This window comes from Cheilinus undulatus, linkage group 3 (genome assembly GCF_018320785.1).
Source record: "Cheilinus undulatus linkage group 3, ASM1832078v1, whole genome shotgun sequence".
NCBI classification, from domain to species: domain Eukaryota; kingdom Metazoa; phylum Chordata; class Actinopteri; order Labriformes; family Labridae; genus Cheilinus; species Cheilinus undulatus.
In genome coordinates this window covers 25,497,434-25,510,946 of record NC_054867.1, presented here as the reverse complement: position 1 = coordinate 25,510,946, position 13,513 = coordinate 25,497,434, and the positions used below count along the sequence as shown (strand labels likewise).

General features: G+C 38.1%; 1 long non-coding RNA gene across 1 annotated transcript in view; it reads left to right on the top strand.

Moving 5' to 3' along the window:
* The first annotated feature begins 290 nt into the window (after positions 1 to 290).
* The window catches only part of LOC121528425, a 34,222-nt gene continuing 20,999 nt past the window's right edge, over positions 291 to 13,513 (top strand). The window contains exon 1 of the long non-coding RNA XR_005993483.1: positions 291 to 428. This is a non-coding gene — a long non-coding RNA (uncharacterized LOC121528425). The remainder of the gene's footprint in view (positions 429 to 13,513) is intronic.

Below are 13,513 nucleotides of genomic sequence, written 5' to 3'. Positions count from 1 at the left end.
GACAGTGTTTACCTTCATAAAGGTTTTCAGTTAAAGTTTGTGCAGCTGTCAGCACGTCTGCAGACACGCTCAGCTAATGGCGGCAGCGACACACTGCATCTGGCTACTCGGGGTCTCCGTAGTAACAGAAACGAGAGAAGAAAATAATAATATTAAGGAATAGAAAAGCTCAGAGTCGTCCTTCCCCGATTGGGCAAGTCCTTACAAGTTTTGCTTGCCCGTCGGCTCTTTGAAGTTGCCCCGGGCATTCGGGCAGCCGTTAATGGACCCTGCAAAAGAAAGTTAAAATGCGACTGAAAGGGTTAGCTTGCTAGCTTGTTTTTCGCGATGCTAGCAGCATTGGAGTAAAGTCAAGAGTGCGCAGAGAGAAATTAGGACTTATTTTTTTTCCATGAAAGTCAACAGAATATACCTGGACATCAAATTGGGTGAGTCACAGTCACTTTCTCTTCTATATGTCTTTTTAAATTGTTCCTTGAATGTTTAAGACACTCAAAAGTCTGTAACTGCCGTGTAATTGAAACTCCACTTGAAAAGTGGAGTGGTGCAGGGTTAGGCTGCGTTCAAACTGCAAGCCTTGATGCTGAAATAACATTTTTTGTTCAAGTGTATTTTATTCACCCATTATTTTTATTTATTGTTGTTAGGCTATTCTCATTACTTTATAAGTATGGCTTTTATCAGATTTTGGTGTGAACTGGACTTAGTCCATTACTGACCAGTGTGAGCAGAAGAACACCAACAAAGACCTCTCAAGGAGCTAGATGTGGTAAGAGATTATTTAGTTACAACATACCTGCCAGCATTTAGGTTTCAAAATGAGTCACACAGGTGTGTCGGTTTAGCTTCAAATTCAATGTAGACATATCTTTGAGAGGGCGGTCTAGGAGTCATCTCCCTGAAAATGTATAACATTTTTTTCCCCTCTGTTCTGGAGGGAAAAAATAACCAGTTCACCCTTTTACATTTAAAGATCAGCCTAAATGTCTGCTTTTCCCTCCCACATGAATTTTAAAGTGTCATCATTGACAGTCTAATAATACAGAAACAAAAATGACAAGATTTCTTAAAGAGGTAGTGAACACTTCAACATTTTTTTCAACTCTACACTGAAGTATCTGACTGAACTATGATAACACACATCAGTGCTGGTGTTACTTTTGACATTTGACCCACATTTATAAAAAATCTACTTTTAATGGCTTTAAACTAGCTCAAATGGACATCTGCTTTGAAAAATCTTTTCTGAAAAGGTGTGGCTTATGTGATGTAGAGCCTACCGTTGGAAGTTTTCTACGTCACAAACTTTTTCAGGGTTTTTCTTGCATAGAGAATTTGGTGGCAGCCGCCACCACCAAATTCCTTGCCACCACCAGCTCATGGCTCAGTTTTTTAAATCGGAAATTCCACCAAGCGTTTTCCTCTCTGGGATCTGTCATTTCAGTCATATGTAACTGCAGTTGCACGCAACCATCAGTAGTGGAGGTAGAGCTGAGTCGAAATTAGCACCGGCCGACCTGTCAAAGCATCTTTGATTGTGTATTTACTAGTAGTGATATAGATCGGTAAACTGATCTTGACAGTGTCCTAGTGCCGACAGTGGTCCGAGTGCATTGGTCCGTGGAGCCCTGGATTGGTAATAATGCAGCACAAACTGGTCTTGGACCAGTTTTAACGTTAAGGATCGGTTCATTTAGGCTCTGCTGCGTGTTTTCATAGCCTGCTCTGCCATGCTCTGGCTCAGCGACTGTAATCTCGCGCAACCCGTGATGAACTTTTACCTTTAAATGAGAGGTCTGTTCGCCGTAGGTGCTCGCTAGGTAGATGGATGTTTCACCAGTCGTCGCCAAAACGTCCTTCAGTTCCAGTTCTGTGCCTCAGGAAAAAGTCATGAAGGAAGGATAACTTTAGAAGTGTCTACCCATCTGTACGCCTTGGAGAAAAGTGATTGAACTACGGCAGCTCATAAATTTGACCTTTTGAGATGGTGGGGCTAAAGTTTAGCTAAGATGCTAACACCAAACGTAGCACAACAGACTCGAACACAAACACTTTTCTGAGTTAAAACTCAGAAAAGGCTAAAGTTATCACAACAGCCCCTTTATTCCCGGTCTTTACAACCGTAATGTGTGGTTGGGAGTGATTGATTTGGTGACATATTCAATACATCTGAGCCCACTGATATGATATTAAACAGAGAGGACTTCACTGAGCAGGAGATCAGCTGTTCTCCTGTGAATTAATTCAAGAATGAAAACAATCAAGGACGGTCAGACACACAGAGAAAGGAAATAACCGTGTTTTTGCGACAAGTAGACTGAATATTTACATTAAGCGGAATTATGAAAGGAAAAAAAAAATGTATAGAAAGCTGTTTTAATTTGACTGTTTTCAATATTATTTTAACGCCTTGTTCTCCTGTACTAGCAGACACACAGAGCTCTGTCTATCCAAATCTCCTTGTGACTTTAAATTCGTTTTAGTTTGTGCTTCCTAGGAAAACTTGATATTTAGTTTGTACTGTTATTGGGATTAATAGTGGTAAGGAATTTCCAAGTACAGAAGGATGAACATGTACCAGTAAAAACTCATTTTAATATTTATCTCCCAATTTAATGTCAAAGTCAGACACCTTGGCACCTGGGTGTGCCTCTCTACTTTATCCTGCTCTCAGGATTGCAGCTGCAAAAGCTCTAACAGCACCTGTCCAGACAGCAGATGTTGAGGGGCTATTTTCTGCACTCAAGATTGTAAGATATGATTGAGGACACTATCACAATTCATGTCTACACCAGAATATTGCAAAGTTTATAATGCATGAACTTTTTTATTTTTTAAGATAAGAACACCCCTGCGCAACAGACTTAAGGAGAGTCACCTGGATACATGCTGTAAGGTGGCCATTGATGGTCCAAACCAGGAAGTCTTTGAATAAAAAGACTGTCTCAGGAGGTTCTACAAAATGAAGCCAAGGAGGGCCAAATGTTCTGCCACTGGCTGTGCCTTGTGCAAGTAAATGGTGGTTAAGCTGCCATGTAACCAAACTAAAATGTTAAACAAAGCACATAAAAAATAAATGAATATGCTTTAAAATAATACTTAATAATAATAATAATAAATACCTTTTTTTTTTAATTCATGTAATTACAACTCCTAAAATAGACTGCTAGTAAAAAACTTGTTTGAGCCAGTTGAAGGCACGGTACATGTGCACCTTTAAACCCACGATCAGGTACCACCACCTCATTTTAAGCCAGGAAAAACCCTGCTTTAATGTAAAAGTAGGACATTACCACCTCAACTTTCCCATTCAGAGACCACTCCCATCCTCTCCTGCACTGCCTCGGCTCTGAGAGCTCCGGCCTTAGTAACGCCGATGCTTGAGCCAATGGCCCAAACAGGTAGTGCTCAGGACCACCACGGTCCATTACCACACTATAGCCTGTTTCAGGGGACTCTCGAGGGGAAAATCCTCCACCTCAAAAGATTGCTCTGAGGCAGCGGTGCTGTGGGACTCTGTGCCACTTTCTGTCAAGGGGACGTCACTGTCACTCCAGCCTTATGTAGGAAACCCAATCCAGTACCAAACTGTCCATTTTTTGTGCATTTTTTAAAAGTCTGGAGTGTGTGGAGTTAGCTCTGAGCTGGGGGTTTACTTACGCTTCAAACAAATACTGTATTGCCCTACAAAATATCTTTCCCACATTGGACTTGAAGTTCAGTGCCTTTTTTGCCTGTACAGGAGAGCAGTTGATTCCATTTTGTCAATAATTAAGACAATTCATAAAATATGACAGGTACAAACAAATGATGTCGCACTGTCTCTTTAACAGTGTCGGGTATAATGTGAGAAAATTTTTGTGGAATAATTCTGATAATATAGATGTTTTGTGAAGCATCACTGAGAATGTATTCTTAGTTGTGTTAAATGTGGTTTTTTTTTTTAGAGGTTTTGAGCTTCTTATGATAACTTTAGGATGTATGGAATTAGAGAGGAAGATTCTTTTGGGTATTAAACCAATATGCAGTAATTAATCACACATCCCATAATGGAGCCATCTTTGACAAAAAAGGATTTTTGTACCTCATTCAGTAACTGGAACAGTAACTGTGGGTTATTTACTCAGTGGCCTCCAGTTACCCGTGTATTGTTGATTTCATAACTTTTGGTTGGTGTGTAATCACGTGTTTGAGAATGTGCGTGTGTGTCCGTTGCTGTCAGACTAAGCCATCACAGTTCCTCCGTCATCAGGCCAGACAGGTGTTATTACATAGAAATGAGAGCACTGATGTATGCATCTGTAATGTGGACCTGTCCTCTTCTGCTTGATGGAAACTAACGCGTCTCATTATTGTGACGTGTCTGAGAAAAGAACAAAGTACCAACATTGTGCCTGAAGTGCTCCTCATAAGACATTAGGAAGTGTCAGGAGCACATTTTTAAAAGACATTGACAGAAAGTGACACATCACATTTAAAAAATCTTCCAAAGTGCTAACAAATCTAATGTCAGTTCTATTTAGTGCAGACAAATAATGTTTCTTTTGCATTTTGGACTCTGCACTGAGGATATGAGAGTTAAATGATGATGGTAAAATAATTATTCAGTTTGACTTTCAAAACATTGTTACCAGATGCTTATGTCTGCAGAGGCATTCATAAACAAAGAGATTATTTCAGACATACATTGTTGATTTATTGACAATATTTTGCAACAGCCAAATTAAAATAAAATATAAATCACTGACCTCTTGTATAAATGTCAAGACTGAGTAGAAAACAATTGCACCACCTCACTCTGCTCTTCTCTTCAGCAAAGTATGACTGAAAGGATGCCTTTCTCAATACTTGATCAAGATTTTTCAAAATAAAATATTGTATTTACTAGTGGTGTAAAGATAACCCGATCTTGACATCAGCAGTCCGAGTGCATTGGGCTGTGGAGCCCTGGATTGGTAAAAACGCGGCACGAACTGGTCTTTGGACCGGTTTTAACATTAGAGATTGGTTCATTCTGTAATCTTGCGTGACCCCAGCGACCTTTTACCTTCAAATGAGAGTTACGTTTGCTGTAGGTGCTCGCTAGGTAGCTGGATGTGTTTCACTGGTCGTTGCCTAAATGTTTTTCAGTTCCAGTTCTGCACCTCAGGAAAAAGTCATGTGGACTTTGTATGAAGGAAGGATATCTTTTGAAATGTCTGCCCATCTGCACACTTTGGAGAAAAGCGATTAAGAACTCCGCTGTCTCACCTGTTGAGACGGCAGAGCTAATGTTTAGCTAAGATGCTAACGCTAAACACAGCAAAAATAGACCCGAACACAAACACTTTTCTGAGTAAAAACTTGGAGAAGTCTTCAGTTATCACTGTAACAACAGCCCCTTTATTCCCGGGGTTTACAACTGTAGCGCGTTGTTGGGAATGATTGATTTGGTGACATCAATACATCTGAGCCCACTGATGTAATATTAACAGAGAGGACTTCACTGAGCTTTTTTTCTCCTTACATACAGTGTGGCAACAAATCTGACTGCTGTGCCACTGTGATCACACACAATTAGCTCAGATGAAATGTAAGACATAGCTAAAGACAATAAGATTGAATACAAAAGAAACAACAAAACTAGTAAAGCCTCTATAACGAACAGTGCTTTTTTTTATCCAGGGACTTCAGTGTCTGGAGAGAGGGTCGCTATCTTTCATCTCAGCCATACAATGATAACATTTCTGTACATTTTGTATGCTATTACTGCCATTGTAGGCTTAAATTGTGTAACTGTTCAAATCAGAATTTGCCAGACTCTATCAGGCAAGTCCATCCTGCAAAATTCAAATCTACAATGTTAATGCTGAACCAAAAATGCTTTAGATCAATGGTTGGTTAATTTGAGGAGACTGAGGCCGTAGGTATGGCCTAGGTTAAGTTGTGCTGCCGGCTGATAGCAACGGCTGCCGCTTGTATAGCAATTAGTTCAGATATAGCTGTAATATAGTGGCAGTTTAATCAGTACTGCACCTCATTTCTTTATGAAAAATAAAGCAAAGAACAGCAGTAAAAGCTTTTTATGACAGAAAAGATGTTTTTGAACTCATGCTGATGAGTTTACAATAGTTACAGGCAGGGTTTAGTTGTATTTTAAGCTGGTAACTGCTGGTGGAGTGATCTGTTTAGATGTAGCCACAGTGGCATTTTTATCAGAACTGGACCATATTTCTTTGTTAAAACAAAAGCAAGGAGCCACACTGCAAGCTTTTCATGACAAAAATTATGTTCTTGCTCTTCTACCAGCCTGCTTCGGCAGAGGTTTGCGATCGTCTGGGTGGGGTTTGCCGGTGTATTCAATGGCTGCTGCAGAGGTAGCTGTTAGCTTGGATGAAGCTGTAGAAAAGCGGCAGTTTAATAGGAACTAGGGCAGAAATTTATGAAAATATTCTATTGGGATTTATTCCTTCCAATATTGCAGTTGTGATTTAAAATGCAGTTATTTTTAGGTTCCTCATCTAATGTATTGTTCAACAAACACAAACAGAGGCACCCCCCATCCCCCCTTGAAGGTTGAGTTAATTTTATTCCAATGTATTTTCTATATAGCGCCAGATCACAACAGAAGTCATTTTAAAGATACCTTTCCTACAGAGCAGGTCTATACCTTGTCCCTTTAATAGACATACGAAATAGCCCTATGCTATTTATGTTGTTAATGTAATTTCTGAGTCCCTGTTGTCGGCTCGTTCCTTCTGACTTTATAAGCAGAGCTGAGTAAACCCACACGCTGACTACCAGAGAGCCCCTCCCCCCCCCTCCCCATGTCAGAGCTGGGCTCACATGTGTGCTGGGATGCTGTGACTCAGACCCCGTCCACATGGAGACGAATTCAGTCGTATATGTAAAAGTTTTTTGTCATATCTATGTTTCATCCACACGGAAACAGCGTTTTGGGAGGCCGTAAATGTTACTTTTTGAAACCGGATCCCAGAGTGAACAAATCTGTAAATGCTTACCGTTTCGTCTCCGTGTGGACAGCCAATTCTTGAAACGATTACGTCACACATAGCATAACCCACTTACGCCTCTTGCGCATGTTGAACCAAAACAACAATGGTGGTTTACAGGACTGTGTTCGTGCTGCAGAAGCTACTGAGCTTACTGTGGCTTTTACAGCAAAACCGTATGCTCCTTTATCACCACAGCGAATAACATACACCATATGTTCTTAAAGCCAACGCGGAGAACAACAAGAATGTTAACTAGGATAAAGTTTGTGGCAGTTTTCTGTGATGTTGTGATGGCTGAGCGGCCCATCTGTGGGTCACATTATGACTATTTTATCATTTTAAAATTCATTCCTCTGGCATCAATAAACTAGTGGATGATTCCTTTCGTCTTTTTATTCGTTGCTTGCACGTTTGTCATGGCACCTGACGCTATTGGTGATATTTATGATCATTGTTTATGCTCCTAAATAAACCTCGTCCACATGCAGATTATAGCAGAAGCTCTTCAACCTTTATAAACGTGGAAGTGTTGACAAAAGATCACACAGGCATAGAGACAACAGGAGGAGACAGAGAAATGCAATGTTAGGGATAATAATTGTGAAGAGAGAGAGGATGAGTACATAAAGTCAGTGGGGTCCAAACAAGTTTCATCATAAAGCACATTTACCAGAATACACTAAGTAACTTTAAAAACGCACATTGTAAAATTTGCTAGAATTGTCATGAGATGTACTCAGATGCTTCAAACAACTTCTTAGACACACAATATACCTTTGTTCTGCATGACTGATTGTGCCTTTTCTCAACCACAGACCAATTCATGAGAGTTGTACTCACAAGTGTATAAACTGGGTAGGTGAATGAAATATTGGGATGGGATAAATTGTTGACTAAAAACGCACAGGCGCGTACAGCTCTTCAGGAGGAATGGCAGGCGATCCAACAGAGACAGATTAATGGCCTCATAACATCTATGCCTTGGAAAGTGGCTGATTTGGTGCGAGCAAATGGAGGTCATACCAGATATTGAAATTTGGACTTGTAAGAATGGGTGGTACTGTCAACTTTTTATTGCGTGATCGAATAAACTGTTTCCTTGATTCCTGATTTTTGTGTGTATGTCTCCCACAAGATGTATGCAATAAGAACAATAACTATATTTGGAAATATAGTTCATGAATTACAAGTAATATATACATGAATTTCAATGTGTGTTTTCAAAGTTACTTAGTGTACATAAACTTACCTATTAGAAATATGTTATATGTTATAAACAAGTAAACTCAAATATGGCAGAAATGAGTAATGTGGCCAACAAAAATAGTTTTAGCCAATATGCACTCTTTAGTTTTTGTTTAGGGTAAGCGTACCCATTAAGCCCAGGCACCATTTAAAGGTGCAGTGTGTGGAAGTTGGCAGCATTTTTGCCAAACAGAAACTGTGTAAATGGGATATAATGTTTATATATTTATGTGAAGTATTTTAAAATAACAGTACAATCATCCCCTTAAAACTTTCGTTTTCTTTTTACAAAATTAGAAAAAAGCTTTTTAAATTTACATTACTGCAGGTCGCGCTCACGGAGGCTGACATAACGTACTGCCATGTTGTCTATGGCAACATTTTGGGGACAGAAAGAGCGAAACGCGATTTTTAAATACGAACCTGCCCGCCGGTCCTGAAATCTACCTGGAAGGTAGGCAGAGAAGAAGACTGACCTATAATCTATAAAAATAATGGTTACAAAAATGAATAAATAAACCCTCACCTCGTCACTGCTGTAAATGATGTCCGGCTCACGATCCTTTTTGGTCTTCACAGGCTCTCGTCGCTTAGTGATGTGATGTTTTGGTAACAGATGGGCTCTAGATGTCACTAAAATTTCAATTTCTACACACTGCCCCTTTAAGTCCACTTGCGACTTTGAAGTCAATGTTTTTTGAGTATAAACAAGTAGTTTTTTGTCATTTCTTACTGTTTAGTTTAATATGAAAAGATGAGTCATGCTAGCTAGCGTAGTGAGCTGATCACTAGTCAATACATGTAGCCCTACTGATAGATACACTGCTTAAGGATTAAAAATGATAAGTAAACAAACTGTCTTCAAATTAAGACACAAAAAATCAGGTTTGGGTGAGTGAAATATTTTCAAAAAATGTCTTTTTTCTAAGGTGGGCTTAAATGGTACTGTGACCCAAAAAACAGCTAGCGTAAGCTAACATTGAACAAGAATTCCTTTCTAATTCAGAAAGTTTGGCAAAAGAGGGATAACTGTGATGGCAAGTTTTACAGCATATTTAGGCTACAGACATTTCTTTATACATTTGTTTCATTTTGGTGAGAACATATTATCTTTATTTTCCTGGTAGTCACTGTGGAACCATTTAAGCCCATCTTATGTGTTTCAATAGGAAATAATGACATTTTGAGGTTTGATAGCTTTTCACTGTAATCCTGTGTTGGATGTTGTTATACCTCACTAACACGAGTATCACAGATCACACACTGCCCAGAAGAATTGTTATGTCAGTTAATTTTGCATAATAATTTGTTTACAGTGAGAAAAATGCCAACAAAAGGGAAGAATTACAGCATCTATCCTAAAATCATCATTGTTACAAGCCAAACATTAAATCCAAGTTCAATAGGATATTGTTGATGCACTGTAATGTCATTTAATACTTTTAAAAACAAATACATTTTTTATTTTGTCAATATTGAATCAAATTTTGTCAATATTAAATAAAATTTTCAATGAAATGTTAAATACTGAAACCAATGAAAATTAGTTTAAGGCCTACTTAGTCATGTTTGTGGAGGTCCATTTTTACAAGCCAGACATTAAATCCAAGTTCAAAAAAATAAATTGCGTTTAACATGTATAACATGTTACTGAATTAATATGTGTTTACTACCTTACTTTTACCTTTACTAGCTTAAATGGTACTTCGGTACCAATTAAGCCCATGCCAGACTTTTGACTTTATTCATAAAATTTTTTAAATTTGTTCTTTAAAATATGCATAAGTAAATAAATATACTTTAAAATGGAAGATTAATCCTTCATTTTAACAAATGATCATGTTTATAAACCATCTTAGTATCTATGAAAAATACGTGAACTTAGATTTTGGTGGGCTTAATGGGTACACTTACCCTATTTTTTACACTTCATGTCTTTTTTACAACATTGAATAACAATGTCAGAAGGTATTAAGGAGTCAAATGTTTTAATACTTTCTCTTACAAAAATTAGGGATGCACGATATTGGATTTTTGCCAATATCCAAACTTACTAGCCACTCGATATTTCCACTAGCCACAATTTTGGTGTTTGGAAACTATGACATATATGCCAAATTTGGTACAAAGGGTATGACATGACACACATGCTCTACTCTCCCTCATCAGTATGATCAATATCAGCTCTCCTCTTAATAAAGCACCTCTCCCTGTACACAGCACACTCCAGAGATATGTCATACTCCGCTGTTAGAGATAGTCATCTAAGAGTCAAGACTCTTAGATTTTTATTTTCTTCAATGGATGTTAAGTTTATGCTGATATTGAAATACTGTTAATTGGCTATTTATTTGGAAAAAGCTACAGCAGATTACAAGAACATCTCTAATTTTCAAATTTCCACCAGAGAATCTTGAGTGTCACACTTCTCCTGTTCTCTGCTCTATACTCCTTTAAACTGTATGGTGGAAATGTGTTCATATGTGTGTCTAAAATTAATCAAAATATATGTTTAAATAATAGATGACTTATATTTGGTGCATGAAGCTCACATTTGGACAGCATTAAACAACTGGACGGTCTGTTGTTTGATATTAGATAAATAAATCCCTGTTGAATTCTCTTTGACTCCTAAGTGATGCGTTACAGACTTTTATCCTTCTGCCTCTGTTTCTTACTGCCTCAGTGAACTGATTTAAAGTTTCGGAGTTTCTCTCGTCTTATATACTTGTCAGTTATTGATATATGGCAAATAATTATACAAACGTTTAAAAGGTTTTAATAACATTTAAATTATGCATGCATTTGCAAAGGTTTTATCATTTAGATCGCCCTTAACAAACAAAGACTATAGATGGAGTATTAATCAAACAATGTTCAGACTCACTACACACCCTGGCTTGCACAAGCGACAGAGACACACAGCTGGAGTGCACACACACAAACGGCGCTGACACATTGATCCTCCATGGACAGAGAGAAGCTTTAAAGCAGAACGAGAAAGTTCAGGTCTGAGTTTATCCTCCAAAATTCTGAAACATTTTCCCTAAACAGAGAGAAGCCTTCAGTCTACATTACCAACATGTCAGTGCGAGTGTGTATCAGTATATGTGTGTGAGTAGTTGGCGGGTGTAAATGTCAAGCCCTGTGTGCATCACATGCTTACATGTATTTTTAACAGTACAGCCAAAGTCATCTCCATCTTTGAGGGAAATAAACAGCAGCAAAATAACCTGCTGACACTGAGCTCCACAGTGCAAAAATGAAATAGCTTATACATTTAGATTGATTCTCCTTATTACTCAGCCAGTTTGCAGGATGGTTCCCTGAGATCCTCCTGACAGAGTGCTTTAAATAACAATAACAACAAAAATCTGTAATAAATGCAAAAAATGCAAAAAATCTAGCTATAGTTCAGAGCTTAAATATGCTTTTAAATTTTTGAGACTCAATATGAACAACAGAAAAATCTTCATCTGAAGTATTTCTCCTGATCTGCTTTAAACAGCACAAACTAACTGAGCAATGGGGGTGGGCGATATGGAAAAAAAATCATATTGCGAATTTTTTTTAATGGCTAGATGACGATCTCGAATTTATCATGATTTTTTTCATTAAACTTCTAAGACAAATTTGCAAGTTAGTGACCAGAAAAAACAACATTTTCTCTGATTTTTCTCTATTTGTTCTGCACCATCCTGTTGGCCAGTACATTATATTTATGTATGTGTGTGTATGTATATATATATATATATATATATATATATATATATATATATATATATATATATATATATGTATATATGTAGAGGTCTTATCCCACAATTTATTAAAGTTACAAACATTTATTTTCTTGCATTCTGATCTATTCTGTCTTCTGGAACCAATTTCTAAATTTTCTGCACCACTTTAGAATTATTATGTGTGTCTTCGTCTGTGTTTTAAAATCTACTTTACACTTTATTAAGCACATTTTGACACTTTGATTTGCATTCAAAGTATATGGTCTTTAAAAAGAATTCCTACAGCTGAAGATTTAAACAAGTAGCCTGTTCATACAGTATGCAATTTAACATCACATTTACTTCAGCCTTGTTTACAGACTGCCAAATAAAGAAAATATAAATATGACACACAATAGACGATTTCTTGAGACATGTGGTTATGCAGTTAAGTTGTGACTGTATGTTATTTTAACGCAATTTTGATTTTTATTTAAAAAAGGTCATGTATACGTTGATTTACTGCTCTGAATAAGGCTGAAATGAGCAGTGACATAAAGAGCAAAGAGCGAGAAGTAGTAGAGCCGACCATACAATAAAACAGACTAAGCAGATCGCCAATACATTCTTTTTCTTTACGATCTAAGATCGTCTTATCGCGCACCCCTATTAGACAACCAAGTTTAATGGGCATTTCACTGTAAACAGCCCTGTAACAACACAGTGACACCCACATCTCCAATGCGGGAGACACCTTCGTGCACCTTTGAGTGTGCATGGGAGACTTGGCACACAGAAGTCCATCATTGCTTTTGCCATGTTTCGCGCATGTCACGTTGGACGACATGCACGTTCTTTATCTCTATTTTCCATATCCGAAGCTTGTTATCAAAGCAGCTGCAATTGTAGCTGCTGAGTGAGCACTCCTTTGAATGCAGGACAGACTTTTTAAGAGTGAAATTCTTATCTATCCACTGAGGCAGTGAGGCTCAACATGCCAAAAGGATGTACACTTGATGTCCATATATCGGTGGTGAAGCTAATATGTTTAGCTTTAACAAGGAGCTTCTCTATGTGACTGGAAACAAAGTTTTGCAGTTCAAATAAATGCATCATTAGCCTGCGGAAGCCCATATAGCCCACAGCGCTGAAAGGCTGATTATCAAGAGCTCTAAATTCAATGGTCACTGCTGTATTTTTTAGCTTTGTCAAATGACTGAAGTAGAGGCCTCCGACGAGTTTTCCCTGGTGCGAAGTTTTGTCATTCTTTATCTTAAGAAACTCCTTGTAGTCATCAGGTTGGCAGTTTTTTAGATGCAAAATTAAACTGGTGGTGTTAAAGGCATGTTTCCGAGCTCCTCCACGCATCACATGTACTTTACAAGTGATGTAAGCAGCTACTTTGCTGTCTTGTTTCCACACCTCAAACTTATCCCACACAGCCCTCATGTTGAGTTGGTTGTTGTTTGCGCACATCCGGCATCATCACGTTCACTTAATTATGACGTCACATTATTGGCCATACAGATCGGCGTAAATTCTACTGTCGGC